Raw genomic sequence first — 10116 nt, forward strand, 5'->3', positions numbered from 1 at the left:
TTTCCTATCTACTCTACATCCAGCAAAGTCTGCATCTGAATATCCGATGAGAGTGAAGGAAGATGATCTTTCATACCACAGTCCTAGACTTTGGGTTCCTCTTAAGTACTTGAAGATCTTCTTAACTGCTGATAGGTGAGATTCTTTAGGATCCGATTGAAATCGAGCACAGAGACAGACAGTAAACATAATGTCTGGTCTGCTGGCTGTCAAATAGAGCAAACTACCTATCATACCCCTATACAATTTCTGATCCACAGATTTGCCAAATTCATCTTTTTCTAGCTTGGCAGTAGTACTCATGGGAATTCTTGATGTCTTACTGCTATCCATGCCATACTTCTTTAATAACTCCTTTGTATATTTTTCTTGATTTAAAAATATTCCATTTTTGTATTGTTTAATTTGGAGTCCTAAGAAGTAGGTTAACTCTCCCATCATGCTCATTTCAAATTCATTTTTCATTAAGGTTGCAAATTCATCACACAATTTTTGATTAGTTGAGCCACAGATGGTATCATCCACATAGATTTGGACAAGGAGGATATCATGATTTTCTCTTTTGATAAACAAGGTTTTATCCACCTTTCCCATCTCGAATCCTTTTTCAACTAAGAAAGTGCAAAGCCTCTCATACCAAGCTCTAGGAGCTTGCTTTAATCCATATAAAGCTTTATCAAGCCTGAAGACATGATTTGGATGTTTGAAGTCTTCAAAACCTGGAGGTTGCTCAACATACACTTCCTCTTGGATATAGCCATTTAGGAAGGCACTTTTGACATCCATTTGATATAGTTTAAATCCTTTATGAGATGCATATGCCAAAAGTATCCTAATAGCCTCCATACGGGCAACAGGAGCAAATGTCTCACCATAATCTATCCCTTCCTCCTGATTGTACCCTTGGGCTACAAGCTTAGCTTTATTCCTAGTGATAATTCCATTTTCATCCAATTTATTTCTATACACCCATCTCGTGCCAATGACTGGATGATCACTAGGTCTAGGCACTAGCCTCCACACTTTGTTCCTTTGAAAACCTCCACTCTTCTTGCATAGCCATCAACCAATATTCATCCTTTTCAGCTTCCTTGATGGATTTTGGTTCTAATTCGGATAGGAACGCCAAATTGTTACTCACACTACGATAGTATGATCTAGTTCTTACTGGCAATGTGGCATCACCTAAAATTTAGGATTCAGGATGATCTACCAATGTTCTCCTATCCCTAGGCAATGAGTCATCATCTTCATTTTCTACTTCCTCACTAGGTAATGTATGACTTGTTGATGCATGAGGAGGAGCACTCAATTTTGGAAAAAGATGTTCAATGGGTTCATCCTCATCATGTGGCATTTCTTGTGGTGTTGGCTCTCTTTCATCAAATGTCACATGCATGGATTCTTCTACTACTAGGGTTCTCCTATTAAATACTCTATATGCCTTGCTATGAGAAGAATACCCTAAGAATATTCCATCATCCGATTTCCTATCAAATTTGTGTAGATTATCTTTGATGTTTAAAATAAAGCATTTACATCCAAACACTCTAAAATAGCTTATATTTGGTTTCAAGTTTTTCCAAAGCTCATAAGGTGTTTTCTTATAAATTGGCCTTAGATATACCCTGTTTATGATATAGCAAGCGGTGCTAACCGCTTCCGCCCAAAAATATCTAGGGAGATCATTTTCATGCAACATAGTTCTAGCCATTTCTTGGAGTGTTCGATTCTTTCTTTCTACTACTCCATTTTGTTGAGGTGTTCTAGGTGCGGAAAAATTATGTTTTATGCCATGTTCATTACAATAAGTGTCAAAATGTACATTTTCAAATTCAGTTCCATGATCACTTCTAATGTGGGAGATGGCAATACCTTTTTCATTTTGAATTTGATTGCACAATGTAAGAAAGTTTTCATAAGTTTCATCTTTATGTCCTAGAAATATGACCCATGTGAATCGTGAGTAGTCATCCACAACTACAAACACGTACCTCTTTCCATCTAGGCTACTAGTCTTCATTGGTCCAAAAAGATCCATATGAAGTAGCTCCAAGGGGTAGGAAGTTGAAATCATATTTTTAGGTGCAAATGAGCTTTTCAATTGTTTTCCTAATTGACAAGTTCTACAAATGTGATCCTTGATGAATTTGAACTTAGGCAATCCTCTAACACTTTCTTTTGAGGAGAGGGTCGAAATGAGATCCATTCCGGCATGACCCAACCTCCTATGCCATAGCCAAGAATCATCACTAATGGCATTAAGACAAGTCACATTTTGGAGTCTAAGATCATCTAATCCAATTGTGTAAATGTTATTGTCTCTAGAACCTATGAATTTGACTACTCCATCTATCTTATTTTTAACAATGCATTTATCGGGATTGAAGACAACTTCAAAACCATTATCACATAATTGACTAATGCTAATAAGATTATGGGACAAACCATCAACAAAGAGTACATCATGTATGGGAGAGGTAGAGTTACCTATGGTGCCTTCACCTTTGACTTTTCCTTTCTTGTCATCTCCAAAGGTAACTTCTCCACCATCCTTGAGTGATAGTGATGCGAATTGAGTGAGGTCTCCAGTCATGTGTCTAGAGCATCCACTATCAAGGTACCATGTGTTCCTCTTGTTATGGCTTTTAAGGCATACCTACATATGAATAGGCAAGTGAGATCCCTTAGGTACCCAAATCCTCCTAATCTTGCTATGTTCATTTGCTTTTACTTTAGAGTTCAATTTGATTTTATCTTGTTTAGCATGTAAGCAAGCAACCTTGTAATGACCTTCTAGACCACAATAAAAACAAATTTTGGTACCACTAGAAGAAGCCTTTTCAAGTTTGTTTTTATAGTTAGATATGGTAGTATTCCATTTGTGTCCAAGTCCACTTTTATCACTTGACATTCTTTGAATATTAACAAGCCTATCCAATTTTAATGAACTATTTTCAAATTTTTCAAAGAGTTTCTTGAGTTCATCATACTCAAAAGATAGTTTACCGTTTTCATGCTTTAGTTTGTTATTTTCAATAGAAAGATTTTGTCGATTTTCATTCAAAGTCTTAATGGTAGCATTTAGCTCATGAATTTTTACTTTGCATTTTTCATTTTCATCATCTAAAAATTCATGATCCTTTTTTAACCAACCAAATTCTTTTGTCATGTTAGCAAGAGAATTTTCAAGTGATGCAATTTTATCAAATTGAATTTCAAGTTCATCATTTGCATTTTGTAAGAAATCTAGAACTTCTTTTAAGACAATAACATCATTTAAAGTGTTTACCTCATTGTTGTCGTTTGTTGAGGCCATGAAGCATACGTTCCTTGCTATCAAGCAATCTTCGCCATCATTTTGTTCGCCTTCGCTTTCAATTTCTTCATCCCACGTGGCGGTCATTCCTTTCTTGCCTTCTCTTCTCTTGAAGCGGTTGTTTGAAGTGGGTTCATTGTTGAGTGGACAATCCGGACGAATGTGTCCAAGCTTCTTGCAACCGTAACATCGTGGTTGAGAAGATCCATCACCGAGTTCTTCTTTCTTCTTGAATGGAGGGTTTGTCCTTCTATTTCTCATCCCTCCCATGTTCCTTTGCAAGAATTTGATCCTTCTTGTTAGGAGGGTGTAGACACCCCATTTTGTTTTGTTTTAATCAACAAATAAATTAGTGTGTTAAATCCATGTGAGAACCCCCTCTATCATTGATTTATATGTTTTAGGTCATTAATATCTTGATCTGACTTTACGGATCATCAATCGGGACAAAATAAGCTAGGGTCACTTCATAGCCCGGACCCTGATTCCATTCCGAGACCCGATTTCCGTAAATCGTTAGATCAATGGCAGATCATGACCTGGGTCTAACCATCCAAAACCACCTAACCTCTCCTCTCATCCTAACCATTCAAACCTCACCTAACCTCACCTAACCTCTCCTCCCATCATAACCATCCAAACCTCACCTAACCTCACCTAACCTCACCTAACATCACCTAACCTCACCTAACCTTACCTAACCTCACCTAACCTCACCTAACCTCCTATCCCATTCTCCTATAAATACCCTCTCATCTCACCAAAGAAAAGGAGGAAAAAAAAGAAAAGAGGAGAGAACCCCTCTCTTAGAAAATTCAAGCCCTCTCTCTAGACCAAATCCCTCTTCTCCATAAGTTTGCATGGAATATCGTCTACAAAAAGGTATGTCTTTTGGAATTTTATTTTCTTTTCTATATTTGTAGGATTGAGTGTTGTTTTGCGTATATTTTGGTTGATGTCATGTTTAATTTTGTACTAGTTTGGCCTTGGTCATGTTCTCACTTATGCTAAATATAATTAATGTGTCAGGGTCATTAGAACCTATTTGCAATGGGATGTTGAAATCATTGGCTTGTTAGGGAATTTAGATTTCTTTTGGGAAAACAATTCATTAAAAATTTTGAACATTTACAAGAAAGAAAACTTGAATTTTACATGAATTATCAAAACCCATTTAATTTGGCTTACAAAACCTCCATCTTTCAATTGATAACAACAGCCCCCACTCCAATTTGATAACAACAGCCCCCACTCAATCTCAAGAACCCAATATCCATACCCCACCTTGCCAAGCAGATAAAAACAACCCCTTTTTCAAACATCCCATTTGAATCTAATCTCAGGCCCATTCAAGCCATTTTTCATATTCACCGTCTTTTAATCACTAAAAAAATAAGAACTATCAAAAGAAAACATGGGGGTGCCAATATCATTCCCGTCATAGTGCTAGCTGTTAGACTTTAAACAGATTTTTCGACCTCTAAACAACAGAATCGTGGGAAATGGTTAACTACAAAGTCGTAGATATTTTCGTGCCGTTTCCAACGAGTATTCGTGCTAGATCAGACAGCGAGCGGTTAAAAAGTTAAGTCCAAAATGGTTGCGGCACACCTTTAGGCATTTCCAGTTTAATGTTGCTGTCCTTTTGTTTGCAACACAAATTCGAACCTCTAAATCACAGATTTACAAACAATGGAGAACTACAAAGTTGTAGCCCTATAAAAGATCTTTCCAACGCATGTTTGTACGTTGAATTTGGCCAAGCGGTTAAAGAGTTATGACAGTTTTAGTGGGCGGCATTTGTCAGATCTTTTAATGGTCAATGGTTTGTCGAATTTGTGCAATTGTCAAAACTTGGTTGTGTTAACGTCATTTTCCAAACCAAAATCGAAAGACATTAATCTAAAGTACATCCAACCTAAAATTAACAAAACTAAAATTCACCCATTTAAAATCCACTGATAAAAATCCGTTAAAAGCCATTAACCAAAAGACCACTAAAAATTTCAAATGAAACTAAAACCTTCTAAATAAACAACTTTAAAAGCTACCAAACACACTAAATACCTTCAGATAATAAAAGCTTCAAGAAAACTCTAAAAGTTTCCACAAACCCAAAAGAATTCGAGATTCCCAAGAGCCGGTGGATTCAAAATTCCTTTAGGAACCCTTAGAGCCCAATTTAGGAACACTGGTGTCGTGTCGTGTCGTGTCCTAAGTTTTAGGGAGTCTTAGGTTTTAGGGAGTCCTAGAGTCAGGAGTCCAGCCTCATCACGGACGTTTGCTATGTATAGCAACCGTGCCATAGGTCTAGTTACACTAGTCACCCAATCTTTCCCTAGGACAAGCCTAGTAAACTAGGATGTAGGCAAACCTGCATTAGTCTAAGGGACCATTTGCATTTAGATGAGAATCATATAGCATCTTAGATGAAATCTTAAGATAATAAAATCCTCAACTTGAATTAAATAACTTCTCCTAAAACTGTTGAAACAGTCAATCCCGTCTAGGTCGGTGTCCTAGTTGAGTTAGGCATAAGTAGCTTAGCTTAGGTGCACCGAACTACGTCGACTCTGATCCCAGTGAGGCTTGGGTACGTAGGCAGCTTGGATGTCTGATGGCATACCACCCGCGAGTCGGCACCACAAACAAATTGTGGTGTTTTGTATATTAATTTTCTTGTAAATGCTTAATCAAATCACTTAGGACTTTCCATGAAATTAGAATTTTAGGAGAACTTTCACTTAGATTGAATCCAGACAAATTAATAAATCAAGATACACATTTAGGATTCACATTGAAATTAGATCATAGGATGCATGTCACTTAGTTCGCACATTAACATAGAGTTGAATGAGCCATTTAAAATAAATTTAAAAGAGTTAGCTTTTGGAATCGAAGACCGATTATCGGGCAAGAATGGTGCATGTGGTGGATAACTCCCCATACCTTCCATTCTCGTAACCAAGTAGCGAGTCTAGATTTCTGGTTAATTACGGGTCCTAGATCCCACATCTAGGTGGCGACTCTGTCAGTCTCTTTCGTGTGGAATTCGGATTGCCTTAGTGATCCCAAGTTCACATAAAAGACGAATTCAAATCAATATTAAAATGCACACGCCAATCGCGTGGATACGAGAGACCAAGAGAGAGAGAGCGGCGGCTCGCGCCCCACGCCCCTCTCGCGGGATCAGGGTACCACAGTCTGGCGACTCTGCTGGGGACCACCTAACTTCATTAAAATTTCAAAAGATAATTCATTTGAATTTAATTTAACTGGCTCATAAAAACTCTATACTTGTTAGATTAGTTTGTCTTGTTTTATTTTCTCTCATCACATTTTACTCGAACTTAATTTAACAAAACCTGAAGGCATCATAGATTGCGCGAACTTATTGCACACACTTACATCACTTGCATCTAAACCCTTGCATCCCACATTCACACACGTCCTATTTTAGGAACCCGGAGTGTTATCTAGCATGGTTGACTGGGATTTCATCACCTGGTGCCTCTGTGCTAGAGAAGCATTCCACCCTTAGCCTAGTACCTTTATGGTGCGTAAACGGATCTATTGTTCACGTACTGATACGCCGGACACTGGTACAGTATATCGAACATGGATTCGCGCTAAGGGAACTCTTGGCCTTACCCCTAGATTAACCCACACATGCATGTAGTATACGAACACATGTGCATCACATGTGTGAGCCTAGTTTAGGATATCCTACCCATTTGTGTCTAGATTAGACCGTGGTCCATCTTCCAATGGTCACGATCGGTCCTTATATGCACGAACAAAGTCATGAGTCGAGATTCTCTCTCCACTCCGATAGATTAGGATTAAGGTTGATGCCTTCAGGTAACACTGATAAAATGTGAAAAAAAAAATTCCCTTTGAGTTAGGATATAAATCCCATCATTTCCAAAGATCTCATAGGATTAGTCATTCATGATCTATCCGTTGAAAGCAATCTTATGCTATCTCATCTAATCTTTTGATCGTGCGTCTTTCGTTCTTCTGTCATACGATTCGATCGTATCTTCATGCCATCCCCTAACTGGCAGATGCAGAATCTCACAATCTTTCGATTATGCGTTCTCATGATCTGATCATGCCTGGTCCAGATATCTTGCTTGTACCCCTGGTCTGTTCCTCCTCTAGGGGCTACCTTTTTCAAGATTATTTTGCTAAGTCCTTCAGAGTTCACTCTCAGAATCCTTGAGCTAGGGGCATTTCCCTATGCGAATCAGTCATCATTGTCCAAAATTGAAAGTATCAGCCATGATGATGTTCAGAACGAACCAGCCTTCGCCGAGTCTTCAACGCCAAACAGTTGCAGCAGTTAAAGTTTTAGTCACTTACTATTTTATGTTGAGTCAGTCATCATGGTCAGTATAATTGTTGAGTCCGGTCTTACAGTTAAAGGTCAATGCCTAGTCCAGGCAAGTTATCTTCTGTTTCCCTTTCTTATTTAGAGTTGTGAATCCTGAACATGTTCAGGATAGGTTGTCAGATGTAGTATCTTTTTCTTTAAATAAAGTTTCAGTTCCAATAGTTCACTTGTGTCTATTTCTTAAGTGTGCTTCTGATCTTAAAATAAGACTCCCTCCTCAAATGAGAACAAAATTGACGAAACTCCACTTGAGTCACAACGATTACTTGAACAAGAGGAGGAGCGCCAATCTCAGCCTTTCAAAGATGAAATTGAAGTGGTAAACACTGGCACTGAAACCTTGATCCAATAAATGCCGATTGAAAATACATTACCCTCTGAAGAGTGTGAAGAATTGGTAAACCCGTTTTGAGGATAAAAAGATGGTCCCGTAAGCGTTACCATTAATGTCAAGAGAAAGACCCAGATAGAAGGTTCAAGAAAGAATGAAGTGAATATCATATGCTATGCAAGGGGCATAGAGTGGAAATAACTTTCATATTTCCAATCAATGACCTTGGTTCTCAAATTCATAACATGAAGCCAACAAATTCAAGATAAGAAGTTCAAGAGCAAGTATTGAAAAGTGGTCATCAGATATCAAGAGTTACAAATCCATAGATGGAGGATGTCAAGGAACAAGTTTCGCTCTATGAAAGCCGAAAGCACGCATTAGAATCTTGAAAGAAGAAAATCCATTATCTTACCTGGAAATGCCGTCAAACTCCGTGAAAAAAAAAAAAAAAAGAGAAAAAAAAGAAAAAAATAATCAGTACCAGACGGACTCTAGCCAATCTGAACATCGGAAGGCCCCCTTTGGCCGAATAAATCCCAAAATCAGAACCAATGTCAAAAGAATACCGGTTTGCAAACCCTTCGAGCCTGAATAAAATTTTCTTGAAAACCCATCAAACCAGGGGCATTTCCCCAAACTACGCGAGACCTGATCCCTATACTGGGGTACGTAGGCAACTCGGTTGAACCGAGTTCGGTCGATTCAAAAAGGAAAAGAAATTCAATCATTTCAAAAAAAAAAAAAAGAGGGACAAGTTCCAGTAGAAGAGAGGTCAATTATTCCAGAAAGAAAGAAAAAAAAAAGGAAAATATCAATTAACCTTCAAACAATTTATCTTCAAACTAGGGGCATTCGCCCTGAACTACACACGACCTGATTCCTACCTTGGGATATGTAGGCGACCTGTTCACAGGTTCGGTCGAAATCTTTGTTGAGCCTTAAGCCATTCTTTGAAAAGCCCTATCCTACCTATAAAAGTCCTTCTGGTGTTCAGAACTAATGAGCTAGATCCCGAGACAATAAAAAAAAAAATGATGAATAAGAAAAAGAGCGGAGTTTGAAGATCTGCTAGACTGAAAACCTGAAAGGGCGGTCTAGGCAAAATTTAAGATCATTTCCCTGCTAAGTTGAAAACCCGAAAGGGCGGCTTAGGCAAAAGCTAAGGGGATAGCCTGCTGGATTGAAAACCTAGAAAGGTGGTTCAGGCAAAAGTTAAGGTTAGCGCGGTCCGCCAAGTTAAAAACCCTGAAGAGGTGACTTGGTCACGGTAAGAGAATCAGTATAAGAAGGCAACAGCCGGTATCAAGACTGAAGATCAACTGAAGTTCAAGCAAATTCAAGTGATATCCTCAAAACTGGGGGCATTGAAGCTAAGCAATCTTAGGGGTCGTAATTAAATTCTTGAGGCATTACTGTTTCGAGGAAGAAGTCCAGTGTTTACGATTTCAAAAAAAAAAAAAAAAAAAAAAAATTCCTTGAAATGATAGATTTACCAAATAAAACGTTAACTAAGTCAGAAGCATCACTGTGTTTGTCAGTATAGTCAGTCAATCTTTGTTATTCTAAGTTCACTCCTTCAGGGCTGCTCAATCCTTTGAGTAGTGCCTTTCATCTAAGTTTTCTCTTTAGAAAGAGTCAATCGTCGTTCCTATGTCCAAATGATGTAACTGTCTTGGTGAAGGAGGCCCGGCCTAGGCAGCTCCCTGCAATTATACCTGAAAGAGCTCGAGAATTTAGTCAAACAACTTCATTTCAAAGAAGATCAGCTCAGAAAAATTCAGAAGTAGAAACATCAGAAAGCCCAGCTTCCGTAAAAAGATCATACCCCAGGAAGGCACCTTAAGCTTGGAAGAACCTCAGATGCAATGGTGGTTGAGCCAATTTCTCAGAAAGATGAACCATTCAAATTCATAATTCCCTTCCGGTTAGTTATCCTGGTCAAGAAATGTTTATCTAAACACCTGTCAAGAAGCAGATCCCGCTTTTCCATGTTAATATCCAAGAGAGTCGTTGTTCTAAATTACCAATCTCAAATGTCTTGTTCAAGGTTTCAGTTATCAAAATCCC

General features: G+C 38.3%; 1 long non-coding RNA gene across 1 annotated transcript; it reads left to right on the top strand.

Annotated features, from left to right (window-relative positions):
- Positions 1-3823: 3823 nt before the first annotated feature.
- On the top strand, positions 3824-7876 carry LOC143887646 (uncharacterized). The gene is made up of 2 exons (XR_013254321.1): positions 3824-4201; positions 7387-7876. It is a non-coding gene; the product is annotated as an uncharacterized LOC143887646 (long non-coding RNA).
- The last annotated feature ends 2240 nt before the right edge of the window (positions 7877-10116 follow it).

Source organism: Tasmannia lanceolata, unplaced genomic scaffold (assembly GCF_043159265.1).
Source record: "Tasmannia lanceolata isolate RefF3 unplaced genomic scaffold, GAP_Taslan_0.1 ptg000012l, whole genome shotgun sequence".
Lineage (NCBI taxonomy): Eukaryota > Viridiplantae > Streptophyta > Magnoliopsida > Canellales > Winteraceae > Tasmannia > Tasmannia lanceolata.